Genomic DNA, 16,349 nt, shown 5'->3' on the forward strand with positions numbered 1-16,349 from the left:
AGAACATACATATCAATAACTACTTTAAACATAAATGAATTAAATAGTTCAACCAAAACACATAGACTGGTTGAATGGATACAAAAACAAGACCTGTATACGTACTGTCTACAAAAGACCCACTTCAGATGTAGGGACACATACAGACTGAAAGTGAGGGGATGGAAAAAGGTATTCCATGCAGAAGGATATCAAAAGAAAGCTGTAGTATCAATAGTCATATCAGATGAAATAGACTTTAAAATAAAGACTGTTATAAGAGACAAAGTAGGACACTACATAATGATCAAGGGATCAATTCTAAAAGAAGATATAACAATTGTAAATATATATGCACCCAGCATACTAGCACCTCAATATATAAGGCAAATACTAATAGCCATAAAGGAGAAATCAACAGTAACATAATAATAGTGGGGGATTTTAACATCCCACTTTCATCAAAGGACAGATCATCCAGACAGATGATCAATAAGGAAACACAGGCCTTAAATGACATATTAGACCAGAAGGACATAATTGATCTTTATAGAGCATTGCATCCAAGAGCAGCAGAATGCACACTGTTCTCAAGTGCACATGGAACATTCTCCAGGTTTGATCATGTGCTGGGCCACAAAGTGAGCCTTGGTAAACTTAAGAAAATTGAAATCATATCAAACATCCTTTCCTACCACAACACTATGAGATTAGAAATTGACTACAAGGAAAAGAAAATGTAGATAACACAAAGACATGGATGATAAACAATTTGCTACTAAACAACCAATGGATCACTGAAGACATCATAGAGGAAATTTTAAAAATAGCAAGAGAAAAATGAAAACAAAAGGACGATAATCCAAAACCTATGGGATACAGCAAAAGCAGTTCTAAGAGGGAAGTTTAGAGTAATACAATCTTACCTCAGGAAACAAGAAAAACTGCAAATAGACAACCTAACCTTACACTTAAAGCAACTAGAGAAAGAAGAACCAACAAAATCCAAAGTTAGTAGAAGAAAAGAAATCATAATGATCAGAGCAGAAATAAATGAAATAGAGATGAAGAACACAATAGCAAAGATCAATGAAACTAAAAGCTGGTTCTTTGACAAGATAAACAAAATTTATAACTCTTTAGCCAGACTCATCAAGAAAAAATAGGGTATGGACTCAAATCAATGAAATTAGAAATGAAAAGGAAGTTACAACACACATCACAGAAATACAAAGGATCATAAGAGACTACTACAAGCAATTTTATGCCCCCAAAATGGATAACCTGACAGAAATGGACAAATTCTTAGAAAGGTACAACTTTCCAAGACTGAACCAGGAAGAACTAGAAAATATGAACAGACCAATCAAAGTACTGAATTTGAAACTGATTTAAAAACTCCCAACAAACAAGAGTCCAGGACCAGATGGCTTCACAGGCGAATTCTATGAAACATTTAGAGAAGAGGTAACACCTACATTTCTGAAACTATTCCAAAAAATTGCAGAGGAAGGAACACTCCCAAACCCATTCTATGAGGTCACCATTACCCTAATGCCAAAACCAGACAAAGATACCACAAAAAAAGAAAATTACAGACCAATATCACTGATGAACATAGATGCAAAAATCCTCAACAAAATACTAGCAAACAGAATCCAACAATACATTAACAGGACCATACAACATGATCCAGTGGGATTTATCCTAGGGATGCAAGGATTATTCAATATCTACAAATTAATCAGTGTGATACACCACATCAACAAATTGAAGAATAAAAACCATATGATCATCTCAACAGATGCAGAAAAAGCTTCTGATAAAATTCAACAGCAATTTATGATAAAAACTCTCCAGAAAGCAGACATAGAGGGAACATATCCCACATAATAAAGGCCATATATGACAAACGTAAAGCTAACATCATTATCAATGGTGAAAATCTGAAAGTATTTCCTCTATGATCAGGAAAAAGAGAACAATGTCCACTCTCGCCACTTTTACTCAACATAGATATGGAAGTCCTAGCCATAGCAATCAGCATAGAAATATAGATAAAGGGGATCCAAATTGGAAAAGAAGAAGTAAAACTGTCACTGTTTCCAGATCACATGCTGCTATATGTAGAAAATCCCAAAGGCTATAGAGCTCATCAACAAATTTGGTAAAGTTGCAGGTTACAAAATTAATACACAGAAATCTCTTGCATTCCTATACACTAACAACAAAAGAACAGAAAGAGAAATTAAAGAAACAGTCCCATTTACCACTGCATCAAAAAGAATAAAATACCTAGCGATAAACTTGCTAAGGAGGCAAAAGTTCTGTACTCTGAAAACTATAAGATGCTGATGAAAGAAATCAAAGATGACATAGGGCTTCCCTGGTGGCGCAGTGGTTGAGAATCCGCCTGCCGATGCAGGGGACACGGGTTCGTGCCCCAGTCTGGGAAGATCCCACATGCCGCGGAGCGGCTGGGCCCGTGAGCCATGGCCGCTGAGCCTGAGCGTCCGGAGCCTGTGCTCCGCAACGGGAGAGGCCACAACAGTGAGGCCCGCATACCACAAAAAAAAAAAAAAAAAAAAAAAAAAAAAAAAGGTTCAAACAGATAGAAAGATAGACCATGTTCTTGGATTGGAAGAATCAACATTGTGAAAATGACTATAGTACCCAAAGCGATCTACAGATTCAATGCAATCCCTATCAAATTATCCATCGCATTTTTCCCAGAACTAGTACAAAAAATCTTAAAATTTGTATGGAGACACAAAAGACCCCAAATAACCAAAGCAATCTTGAGAAAGAAAAATAGAACTGGAGGAATCAGGCTCCCTGACTTCTGACTATACTTCAAAGCTACAGTCATCAAAATGGTACTGGCACAAAAATGGAAATATAGACCTATAGAACAGGATAGAAACCCCAGAAATAAACCCACACCCTTATGGTCAATTAATCTATGACAAAGGAGGTAAGACTGTACAATGGAGAAGACAGTCTCTTCAATAAGTGGTGCTGGGAAAACTGGACAGCTACGTGTAAAAGAATGAAGTTAGAGCATTCTTTAACACCATACAGAATAATAAATTAAAAATTGATTAAATACCTAAACATAAGACTGGATACTTTAAAACTCTAAGAGGAAAACATAGGCGGAATACTTTTTTATAATAAATAACAGCAGTATTTTTTTTGATCCATCTCCTAGACTAGTGGGAATAAAAATAAAAATACACAAATTGGACCTAATTTTACTCTAAAGCTCTTGCACAACAAAGGAAACCACAACAAATTGAAAAGAGAACCCAGACTTTCCTGGTGACACAGTGGTTAAGAATCTGCCTGCCAATGCAGGGGACATGGGTTCGAGCCCTAGTCCAGGAAGATCCCACATGCCATGGAGCAACTAAGCCCATGCGCTGCAACTACTGAGCCTGAGCTCTAGAGCCTGCGAGCCACAACTACTGAGCCCATATGCCACTACTACTGAAGCCTGTGTGCCTAGAGCCCATGCTCCACAAGAGAAGCCATCACAATGAGAAACCTGTGCACCGCAACAAAGAGTAGCCCCTGATCGCTGCCAACTAGAGAAAGCCCATGCACAGCAACGAAGACCAAATGCAGCCATAAATAAATAAATAAATAATTTTTTTTTAAAGTGTTGGATTAAAAAAAAAAGACAACCCACAGAATGGGAAAAAATATTTGCAAATGAGGTAACTGACAAGGGATTAATCTCCAGTATTTACAAACAGCTCATGAGGCTAAATGTTAAAAAGAAAAAGAAAAGAAACATGAAATCAATCAACCCAATCAAAAAATGGACAGAAGAACTAAATAGACATTTCTCTAAAGATGACATACATTTGGCCAAAAAGCAGATGAAAAGATGCTCAATCTCACTAATTATTAGAGAAATGCAAATCAAAACTACAGTGAGTTATCATCTCTCACCAGTCAGAATGGCCATCATCAAAAAGTCTACAAGTGCTGGAGAGGGTGTGGAGAAAAGGGAACCCTCCTACACTTTTGCTGGGAATGTAAATTGGTACAACCACTATGGAGAACAGTATGGAGGTTCCTTAAGAAACTGAAAATAGAACTACCATATGATCCACAATCCCACTCCTGGGCATATATCCAGAGAGGACCACAATTCAAAAGATACATGCACCCCAATGCTCATTGCAGCCCTGTTTACAATAGCCAAGACATGAAAGTGACCTAAATGTTCATCGACAGAGGAATGGATAAAGAAGGTATGGTACATATATACAATGGAATATTACTCAGCCTTTAAAAGAATGAAATAATGCCATTTGCAGCAACATGGATGGACCTGGAGATTATCATACTAAGTGAAGTAAGTCATATGGAGAAAGACAAATATCATACATTGCTTATATGCAGAATTTTAAAAATATGAAAGAAATGAACTTATTTATAAAACAGAAGCAGATTCACAGACTTAGAGAACAAACTTTGGTTACCAGAGGGGAAGGGTCGGTGGGGGGAAGGATAGATTGGGAATTTGGGATTGACATGTACACATTGCTATATATAAATTTTACAGATAACTAACAAGGACCTAATATATAGAACAGGGAACTCTGTTCAGTACTCTGTAATCTAAATGGGGAAAAAATTTGAAAAAAATAGATATGTGTATATGTGTAAATGAATCACTTTGCTGTACACCTGAAACTTACACATTATTAATCAACTATACTCCAACATAAAACAAAAATTATTTTTAAAATACATGACTAACTAAAATAATACTAAATACAATAAATTTTATTTATGAATTTTAAGTGAATTCAACAATTCATAAAAACTTGTGATGGACAAAGGCTAAATATAATTAACATACAAGCTCCACTTATAAATCTTTATGGAAAGCATATCCATACACTTATTAAAATATTGCACAAAACACATGACCTGGTAATTTGTAAAATAGCAAATACAATTCACAAAGAGGCATATGACAAGATTTTTTTTTATCCAATAGTAGGGGTAGAATACAATAGATCAGGATTAGCGCACTTGAAAGAGCAAGTAGGATAAGTTAAATAAAAGAAAACAAAACCCTAAAAGAAGAGCAAGGAAAATGTCCAAGAAAAGATGTGTGCTAAGTTGAATTACTTTTTATTATCAACACTTCACTCCCTTGGTGAAATACACTTTCCTGCCACAATGAAGTCAGTTTGGACTGTGTAACTTTCTTTGGCTAAAAAATTTCTCTTTGGGGCAAGAATTTTAAGAATCACTTTGTTCTTTGCAAGATTTTCTTTTTATTTGCTACATAATGGAGAAAATACCATATAGACACTGCTCACCCAGATCCAGAGTGAAAAGTTCATGGAGCAAGCCTCCAGGCAAACCACAATGGAAATGTAGTCTGGGTGAGAAATATACCTTTGCTGTTGTAAGCCAGTAAAATGTTGGGATTATTTGTTACTTCAGCATAACCTGGTGCATCCTGTCTGTTACATCTGGTCAACTTTATGTTTTGACTTCCTATTGGAAAGTTGACTGACCCATTGGGTAGAGATTCCAAACAAAAGAGATCATCTACCCAAAGAATGTGTACAAAGAAGATAAGGTTTGGTAGGAGAGGAATGTTGACAGGTTAACTTTTCATGAGTGGAGAGATTTAGGTAGAAAGTGAAGAGAAAAAATGTAGTGAAAAGGGAAAAGGTAATAGAGGGTAGATGGTCAAATGCCTGAACAAAAGGTTTATATTTAATTGAGGACTTGAGTGACAGTGCTTCAGTTTTGAGACAACTACTTTTTTCTTTCTCTTATTATTTTTATTACTTATTAGTTTGTCTAAATTATTTCTATAGGAAAAGGAATAGTTAGGATGGAGGAGCAGCATGCCAAATTATCAGCAATTAAATATGTCCCATACTATCTCTGTTTCAATTATGTTATCATAAAACTTCTAAGACCTTTAAACTAGAGTTATTACCAGGAAAATCCTAATAACCCTTCTTGACTTATCAACAGTCCATTTTCTAGGGTGTCTAAAGAATGGAAAGAAATCCACAGAGAATGCAGGTAACAGAGAAGTTATGTGTCAGTATAAAGCTTTTTATATCATAAATAAGACTGGAATGCAGGTGCCCACAATTCTAGCCTATTGCCAGACCTAACAAAGTACACTGGCTCAGCAGTTGAAAAGCTTGGAGTTGCGATTTTTGTGCAAAGACTTCAGACCCATGGTGGGAGACTGAGCCATAAACTATGTTTGCTTCTTCAGATGGTAAATGAAATGTTACTTTGCAGTGTGTTTAGTATGGGAACACTGTGAGGACATGTACAGGTCATAATTACCCATTGAGGCATAACAGCTTTGAGATAGCCTCAGTGTGAGTTCCAACTGCCTCCATCGCTTTCTTTCACACTATCTAAACTTACTTTTTTCTCTTAAATTCTTTTTCTAACCTTTGCTGAATCCTCTTTCTCTTCTGATTTCTTTAATATCTATGGATCCCACATTTCTGTCTTAGCCCTTGTTTCTTTCCCTGTATAATCTTTCTGGTTGTTCTTTCTGGAGTTCAGTATTAGGTACATTTGATACTACCTACGTCTATGTCTCTGAATCAAACTTTTCTACTGAGATCCAGGACTGTATCTTTGTTTCTCTGACATCTCAAGTTCAGGTTGTCCAAAATGTGTTCCTCTAATGCACAACTAGTGGTACCGTCATTTACCAAAACACTAAAACTCAATAGCTTAGGTGTAGCCTATAATTTCCTTTTCTTTTGCTCCTTGAAACTTTTTAGTCTAAATCCTATCAGTTACATTTGTTGACTATTTCTTGCATTTGTTCCCTCCTCTCCATCCCCATCTGAATTGGTTCTTGTCACCTGTCACACAGACTATTGTAATAACACTTCAGAGGGTGTCCTTTGCTCTAGCCTTCTCCTTCTCCACTTTATCCATGATGTCTTACCATCAACACCAAGAATTATGATTCTAAAATGCAAATTAGATCATATTACTCCACTTCTTAAACTTTCCAATATTTCTCCATTGCCTAGTCCATAGCATTCATATTTGTGTGCATACAAGGCCCTTTGTGACCTGGCATCTTATCCACTTCTCCAAGCTGTGTTTCCTCTCATATCTCTTGGTGCCCCTGGAAGTGACTTCATTTTGTTCATTCACACCTCTTGGCCGTGCACATGCTTCTTACTCTGAAATGACCCTCTACTGATTGTCTACTGGTCAAACATTGGTTAAACTTCTACTCTCCATTCAGGAATCAGTCTAAACACTCCCTGTGCAAAGCCCTGGGTGGAAAGTGCATGTATGTCAGGCTGTCACTGTATCTTCCTTCTCAAAGCCTCATGTTAGCATTATCATATGTAGTCCTTTGTTTACTGGTCTAGCTTTATATTAGACAGCATGCTCCTTTAGGAAAATAACTCTATCTTCATACACTCATGACTCAGCTCACTGCCCAGCACATGGTTAGTATCAATAACAAGTGTTGGGTTTCCCTGGTGGCACAGTGGTTGGGAATCCACCTGCCAGTGCAGGGTACATGGGTTCGAGCCCTGGTCTGGGGGGATCCCACATGCCGCGGAGCAACTAGACCTGTGTGCCACAACTACTGAGCCTGTGCTCTAGAGCCCACGAGCCACAACTACTGAGCCCGTTCACCTAGAGCCAGTGCTCTGCAACGGGAGAGGCCACCGCAATGAGAGGCCCACGTGCTGCAACGAGGAGTGGCCCCTGCTCGCCACAACTGGAGAAAGCCCTCACGCAATAACGGGGACCCAACGCAGCCAAATTAATTAATTAATTAATTTTTTAAAAAATGACAAGTGTTAATTATGCCAGTGAATAAATAAATGCATATATATATTTGGCTTTAAAATAATTCAGTATATTTCCTCTTCCCGCTGTACTGGGAACAGTAGTTTAAGAATAACTTTGTCACTTATTAATTTTATTTGCTCATGAGATTAATTAACAAAGTTATGGCACTTTAAGCTGGTGGGGCAGCAGTAGTACTGGGTGAAGGCTGAGGGCTAACACTGCTGGATTCATTAAGCTTATTTGTACTTTCATGGATAATTAAAAATTATTTTTCTATTCTGGTTAGTGTCTTGCATGCCCACATAGAGGCAAAAGTAATTGATATTAAGAAGTCTTTCTTTGATCAGATTTTCTTTTCTTCTGGGAAAAAAATATTTAGTTGTCATTTTTCAATTTAAATATAAAAGTGAAACCTGTATTTTTTCATTAATCTGTACAAAATTTGTACATATACAGTAACCTATATCTAGGTTGGTCTAAAATTATTGCTGATTTTTGAACAATTCAGACTTTACAGGTCATTCAATGATGTATTTCCTCAGTTTCTGGGATCTAGCACTATAACAAACTCTGGGAGGTGAAGCAGGGTGGGGGGAGCAGTTGTTTTTATTTCATTAAAAAAATCATGTTATACGAAGACCAAAACAATGGTTTCAGACAAGGCATGTAAGAATTTGGTTAGATCTGACTCAAATGAAAATGAAATAAGCTAATTTTGATTCAAAAGCTGCAGACTTTGCCTAGTTGTGGAACGAAAGGTTCTATGAGGTTGTCGTCATGGCAACCAGCACTGAGTAAGATAAGATTTGAGTGCTCTTGTCCTCCATCACTGTCAGGTTAGAGATCCCCTATCTGGAGGAATGGCGTTGGTGAGTTGGTAGTAAGAAATCACCAACTGAACCATTTACCACCATTAAAGCTGTCTTTTGTATCATTAACTCCTAGTTATGATTCTATCCTACCTCCTATCAAGTTGTAAATCGAAACTGCTTCCAATAGAAAAACCAAAATATTTGGTGGTATTTTTCTGCCTTTAAAAAAATATGTTTTGCTGAGGATTTTCTCAATTCATTGCATTTCCACATGGGCCTCTGTTTGCTCTGGGGAGCGATTAGTTTTGGTCTTACCATAAAAAATGCCTGTCATTTACCTCTCCCTGTCCCTACCTTTCTTACTCTGTTAACAGCTCCACAGAGTAAGCTGTCAACATGTGAAGAGAGAATTGATGGCACAATGATTTTCTCAATGTAGGGAGGAGATTGAGGGGACCCACAATCTCTTTCAGAAGGTTTGCCAGGAGCACCTTTAAGTAAAGATTAGATCTACTGCTCTTGAAAGGCTCTTTTAAGGAGCTGGCAGTGGTTTCTGAAACAGAATTCTCATTAAGACTTTTCCAAATCCTTCCTCCTACTTCTCCTCTACTATTACCCCATTTTCACCATTATTCCAACAATAAGCATGCAATGAACTCTTGTGGATTGCTTTTAACCTTTCTTAGTGACAGTTTACATAGGAAAGAATGTTGGAAACATTTAAAAAGTATAGTAACAATATAAGAATAATTTCCAAGTCCTTAATGTGAGACTTTGTGCTAAACACTTTATATACTACTAGTTCTTTTAATTCTCAGTAATCCAATGAAATGGTATTTCATCTTCATCTTAAAAATGAGGAAATTGAGTCAGGAAGGTTTAACAACTTGTTACAAGGTCAACGACTAGAATGTCTCAGAACTAGAACCCAAACAGAGACTTTTCTGGCTCCAAAGTCTGAGGTTCTTAACCACTCTACTGCCTCCCAACATCAGGTCTTTAGGGAGTTAAGCTGTTAGACTGATGTTAATGTGATACTTTTCTTCTGAATAATTACTTTTGGCTTTCTATTTCTTATTAGGACAAGTTCATATCAAATGCCTACTATGTGTTGACCTGAAATAAACTTTAGATATTTTTCAGATATTTCTCAGCAAAGATGAATTTATTCAGGATCAGCAGAGAATTGCAAGCCAGGGTCTGCAACTCTATCGAACAATGTGCAAGTCCCCACATGGCAAGGGAAGGAGAAAGTGTTTACAGAGGGGAGAAGTCAGGAGGGCTCTAGTACGCAAAGAGTCCATGGCTTTTCATTGACCAAGTCCTTGCCAGGAAAGCAGAGGAGTCTTACTTCTTTATGTGAGGCTCTGCTATCATCACAGTGCGAGAGCTCCTCCTTGTCTCCCAACTCTATTTAATTCAAGTTTCTATTTATTAATTTTTAACATTTCCCTGTCTTGATCCAGATCTTTCTCTGAAAGCATCACTGATCAAGAGTCAGGTTTTCTAGTTTAGAGGCTTTTTGTCACTCACTGTAAGGAAGGACCTTTCTTGGATGTAGTGTCTCACGTAGTAAGGAAAGTGAACAGATTGGAAACCTATTAAGATCACATATGAGTAACAAGGAGAGGTGGGAAGGACAACTCTCAGATATTATACTTTTTTAAAATCTACAGTTCAACGTTATCAGATTATAGACATCAGAGATTATCTGAAGCATTACATCATTATCAAAGGTTTGGCAACAAACTTCCAACAGGCTTAGTCTGGATATCTTCGGAAAACAGTCTCATCAGATGTTGTCTGCTTTAATTCTTGAAAAACTTTACTTTCAGGTCACCAGATGATGTGCAGTTCTAGCCAGGTTTCGGCAGTTTCTTTAGGTGTGTCACGTGAATCCAAGAGTTTATTCCTTGGAGTTTGATGGCACAAGGGTTGCTTAGCAGGACTTGATAGGGGCCTTTCCATTTAGGTTGAATAGAGTTCTAGAGATGTCTTTTCCAATAGATGATAATAGATGTGCCTCCTGAGGGCACACTGTGAAAAGACTGTTCCACCAAAACATGTTTTTTAAAAAAATTTTATATTGGAGTATAGTTGATTAACAATGTTGTGTTAGTTTCAGGTGTACAGCAAAGTGATCCAGTTATACATATACATGTATCTATTCTTTTTCAAATTCTTTTCCCATTTAGGTTATTATATAGTATTGAGCAGAGTTCCCTGTGCTATACAGTAGGTCCTTGTTGGTTATGTTTTAAATATAGCAGTGTGTACATGTCAATCCCAAATTCCCAATCTATCCTTCCCTCTCACCCTTCCCTTAAGTAACCATAAGTTTGTTCTCTAAGTCTGTGAGTCTGTTTTCTGTTTTGTAAATAATTCATATGTATCATGTTTTTTGATTCCACATATAAGCGATATCATGTGATATTTGTCTTTGTCTGTCTTACTTCCCTTAGTATGATAATCTCTGGGTCCATCCAAGTTGCTGAAAAGGGTATTATTTTCTTCTTTTTACTAGCTGAGTAATATTCCATTGTATATATGTGCCACATCTTCATTATCCATTCATCTGATGATGGACATTTAGGTTGCTTCCAGGTCTTGGCTATTGTAAACAGCATTGCAATGAACATTGGGGTGCGTGTATCCTTTCAAAACATAAAACATGGTTATTTTTAATAGAAGGAGTTAGGCCTTTGCAATCTCCTTTTATCACTTATGGGTCAAAAGAAGCAGGATACAAGGCATTGGGGAGCCTGTGACTATCTCAAAGTGTAAGAGTTTTGAGTTCCAAAAGGGGTGGGTCTGAGATTTAGAAAGACAAATGGCAATGCTTTTGGCCAAGGTGTTTAGAGGGCCTCCACAAATTTTGCCATTTGAGTCTTAGTAATGCTATTAGTGTGTTTAGCTAACCCAGAGGATCAAGGGTAGTAAGTACAATGAACGTGTTGTAAAACCAGCCACACAGTGGAGACTTGTTGAAGCACCTGGCTAGTAAAAATGTGTTCCTCCATTACTATGAAGTTCAAGAGGAGTTTCCCAGGTAAAGATAATCTTTTCCCAAAGAACTTGAGCCACAAAAGAGGCAGTAGTCTGCCTGCAAGGGAAGGTTTAGTCTAATGTGAAAACATACAGACCATGACTAAAACGTTTATATATCCGTATGTATAATCAGGCCACCCAAGACAGCTGTTCTCTTGCTCTCTGTACATCCCCTGCTTAACCAGTCCCTTCTTCACCTACACCCTACTCACATGACTGACCTTCCCTCTTAATCAGAGAAACTCATCAGTAAATGCCTCCATACTTACCCTTGACCCCAGCTAGTGAGTGAGTGGATCGTTAGATCAGAACATCTCTACCATGATAGCTGATCAAAGGGGCAGTGAGGGGCATGCTTCTCTGCTGGTTTCCCAGATAACCAATGAGCTAACCTGATGTTAATTCCCCCTATAACTGGTAACCTCCCTCTCCCCTGTGCTTCCCTCCACCCAGAGTGAAGACTGCTGCCATGTCCTGCTTGCTGTCTGCCGCACATGGTGTGGGGTGTCGCTCCAGGACCTTGCTTCAGACAGGTAAGATCCCCCTATCTATTCAATCACTGATGTTTCTGTTGCTGACTCCTGGTTCTTTCTTGGGTTTGAGGTTGGGCAAGTACAGGACTTGCAGGTCTTCGGGGTGCAGCCCATCACCATGAGAAAGAGGAATTTACATGAAATCCATTTTCCAGACCTCAAATAGTCCATTAGACAGTTTATAATGTCTGGGAGCAGTACGAACAGGCTTCTCTGGGTTGTACTTTGGATAAGTGGGACAAGTGATGTAGGCACTGTTTTTGGCCTTGTTAATATTTTCCCACCTCTATTGATTCATGAATGCTATCATTTTGTCAGTAGACCAGTGGTTTAATGCACATATAGCATATCTACTATTAATAGAAATATTGACAGTTTTGTCCTTGGCTAAAGTACAAGCCCATATAAGAGGATATAATTCAGCCTATTGAGCTGAAGTAGCCATAGGTAAAGATGCTGCCTCAACACAATCAAAAGGAATTGTAATAGCATAGTCAGCACAATATTTGTTACTGTCACCTTATAATAAGAACCATCAGTGAACAATAAGTCAACATTACCCGGTGGAATTTCCTGTAGGTCATTATGAGGAGTCAGGAGGTGACCTGTCAGTATTAAGGAGTCCTGACATACTTTGTTGGTGACAGGGGAGAAGAGTAGCAGGGTTAAGGTTATTATAATGTAAACGAATTATGTAAGAGGCAGTTAACAAAAAGACTTCATAGGAGGTGAGGGGGCTACCTAGAAATGTTGAGTGTGATGAGAATTCAGGAGAGCTTCTACTGCATGAAGTACAAATGTGGTTAAAGTGTATACCACAACAATTTTCTTGGTGGCCTGACCCGAAAAGGCAGTGGCCAAAATGACTATAAAGCAAGGGGGATATCCCCATGTCACAGGGTCTAGCTGCTGGCTTACAATACCCTATGGATTGATGGTAGTCCTTGTGTTTTGGGTGAGTGCCCCACAGGCATTCCCTTCCTTTTCATATACAAAAAGGAAAAAGGGAATCTACTACTGGGATGCTCAAGGATGTGGGGTGGGGGGGTAGGGGTAAAGGAGGAGGGGGATCATCAAACTTTCCTTTAAGGCCTTGAAGGCTATGTTGTCCTGTTCTTCCCATAAAATTGGGTCAAGTTTATTACTGTTGAGTAAAACATATAGAGGATGGAAATAAGATTATTGCTGAAAATGGATTTCAAAATTATCAACGGGCCTGAGAAAACCATGCAGTTGGCACTTCATTTTGGGTTTTGGGAAACTCAGGACACAATGAATTATTTCTGGATCTAGGTGTAGCCCTGGTTCTGATATCAGATGCCATAAATATCAAACCTCGGTTTGGGCAAACTGCAGTTTTTCTTTGGCGACCTTATGTCCCTTTAAGGCTAAATCTTTAGCAAGTGGATGCTCTCTTCCTGTGGAAGCTTGAGAAGGAGGGAAAAGAAGCAAATCATCCATATATTGCAACAAACTGTAATCTCTAGGGAGCTTTATGTGATCTAGATTAGCCTTCAGGGTTTGAGAGAAATAAAAAGGGCTCTCTGTATAACCCTGAGGCATTACTGCCCAGGTGAATTTTTCTTTTCCCCAAGTGAAGGCAAAACGATATTGGCTAATTTCATCAGCTGGCATACTAGGGAATACCTTGCATGAATCAATTACACAAAAGAATTTACTTTCAGTGGGAATGGAAGTTACTATGGTATGATGATTAGGAACAATAAGGTGTCCAGGGCTAACAGCATTATTTATGGTCCAGAGTTCCTGGACAAACTTCCACCCTCGACTTTTAGGTTTTCTCACTGGTAAAATGGAAGTTTTACAGAGACTAGTACAAGGGATAATGAGGCCTTGAGACTTGTAATCTTCTATTATGAGCTTTATGCCTGGAAGGGCTTCTTTATTTATAGGGTATTGATTTATTCTGGGAAGAGGTTTTGAAAGGTCTATTTGAATTTTGATGGGAGGTGCACTGTGAATTTTGCCAACATCAGTTGGATATTTTGCCCATAAGGAAAGTGGTAGCTGATTCATTAGAGACAGATGATCAGTGTTTCCAGACAGCTCTAGTACTGTCAGAGATAGAACAAATGAAAAATATCAAAGGGTCATTTAATTCATCTGGTAGGTTACTTTGCTACCTATTTTCAATTTCTAAAATTATTTCCCCCCTTTGGGAGAAAGAAATTCTGGCATGATAATTCTCTGAGAAGTCTTGGACTAACGAATGGATAAGATTGAAGGAGCTAAGGAGGAAATGATGTGTATCTCTCAAAGGGCCTCAGCAAAAGGGGATATGTTCAGAGACAGGAACCTCTTGAGATTCATTAAAGATCCCCACTATTTGAACGGTTTTAGTATTCCAAGGCAGTGGCTGTTTAATAGCAGTGAGGTTGAGCAGAGAGAGTGTGGCTGCACTGTCAATTTGGACTGAAAGAGATTCATCCACAAACTGGAGAAGTGTTTCCCTCCAAGTTGATTAAACGGGAAGATTGCAAAAAGCCCCTGTCCTTGACAGGAAAGAAGAGGAGTCTTCTCTTTAGAGTTCTGCCATCATGGCGGGGTGTGAGACCTCCCTCTCGGGTTTCCTGCCTCTATTTAATTGAGGTTTCTGTTTTAATTTTTTACATATGTGCCAGGTGGTATTTTAAGCACTTGGAATATTTGTGAACAAGACAGATTAGCACCCTGACCTCTGGATCCTACAATTTAATGGGGGACAAAAGTCAAACAAGAAAACAAGCAAACAAGATTATTAGAGGTAGTGATTCATGCTCTGAGAGGGGGGAGACAGTGATGGAATGTCTTAAAGTTTGTATACATAACTACGGGGTAGGAAATTTAAGAACATGAGATCATTAGGGAATAACTATTTATAAAGGGAACATTTGCTCAAAGACTTGAATACTGGGAAAGGGACATTCTGTCATGGATTAGGCTACAAGGTTGTCCAGGCAGAAGTTCTGAAGGAGGAATATACTTAGCCTGTTTCAGAAATTCAAAGAAGGTCACTGAACCAGGGAAAGTGAGAAATGAAAAAAGAATGGTAAAATATAAGATTGGGAAAGTGGACAGGGATCAAATCATGTGGGATAATGTGGACTGTGATAAAATGATTAGATTTTTAACATCTTTATTGGAGTATTATTGCTTTACAATGGTGTGTTAGTTTCTGCTTTATAACAAAGTGAATCAGCTATACATATACATATATCCCCATATCTCCTCCCTCTTGCGTCTCCCTCCCGTCCTCCCTATCCCACCCCCTAGGTGGTCACAAAGCCCCCAGCTGATCTCCCTGTGCTATGAGGCTGCTTCCCACTAGCTATCTGTTTTACATTTCGTAGTGTATATATGTCCATGTCACTCTCTTACTTTGTCCCAGCTTACCCTTCCCCTTCCCATGTCCTCAAGTCCATTCTCTATGTCTGTGTCTTTATTCCTGTCCTGCCCCTAGGTTCATCAGAACTTTTATTATTATTATTATTTTAGATTCCATATATATGTGTTAGCATATGGCATTTGTTTTTCTCTTTTATTCTAAATGCAAAGGAGAAATTTTAGAAAGCATTTAGCATGGTAGTAATATGATTTGCTTTATGTCTTTAAAACTGTTCCTGTGACTGTTGGGTGGAAAATGGATTATAAGAGAAAAGACAAGAATATGAACAGGGAGATTTGTAAATAAATTATTAGTATAATCTGGGTTAGAAATGAGGGTGGTTTGGATTAGGCTGGTGACAGTGGAGCTGGAGAGAACTGGGCAGAATCAGGATACCTTTTGAGGGCTTTATCAATAGATCTTGATAGTAGATTGACTACAGAAGTGTCAGGCCTAGAGAGGAATGAAGGATAATTATGGATTAAGGACAATTCTGTAGTTTTGGACTTGAGTGACCAGGTGGATAAATGTAACATTTATTGAGATGTAGACAACTGAGTAGGAAGCAAGTAATAGAGTTGGGGTAATCAAGGACTTTATTTTAAGATTAAATCCAAATTCTTTAGCTTGGTATCCATCTCTGTGTACCTATGTCTAATTAGATAGATGCTCTTTACAGTGAAGTGTTTCATAAGTGTTTTTTGGATTAACATATGGAAAAGTCAGTGAGCTTACCTAGTTTCTCTCAAACTT

General features: G+C 38.1%; 1 long non-coding RNA gene across 2 annotated transcripts in view; it reads left to right on the top strand.

Moving 5' to 3' along the window:
• LOC136792156 (uncharacterized) overlaps window positions 1-16,349 on the top strand; it is a 480,451-nt gene that overhangs the window by 456,222 nt on the left and 7,880 nt on the right. For both annotated transcript variants that reach the window (XR_010835542.1, XR_010835543.1), the window contains exon 4: window positions 12,132-12,211. This is a non-coding gene — a long non-coding RNA (uncharacterized lncRNA). The remainder of the gene's footprint in view (window positions 1-12,131; window positions 12,212-16,349) is intronic.

The sequence above is a fragment of the Kogia breviceps genome, chromosome 11 (genome assembly GCF_026419965.1).
Source record: "Kogia breviceps isolate mKogBre1 chromosome 11, mKogBre1 haplotype 1, whole genome shotgun sequence".
In the NCBI taxonomy this organism is placed as follows: domain Eukaryota; kingdom Metazoa; phylum Chordata; class Mammalia; order Artiodactyla; family Physeteridae; genus Kogia; species Kogia breviceps.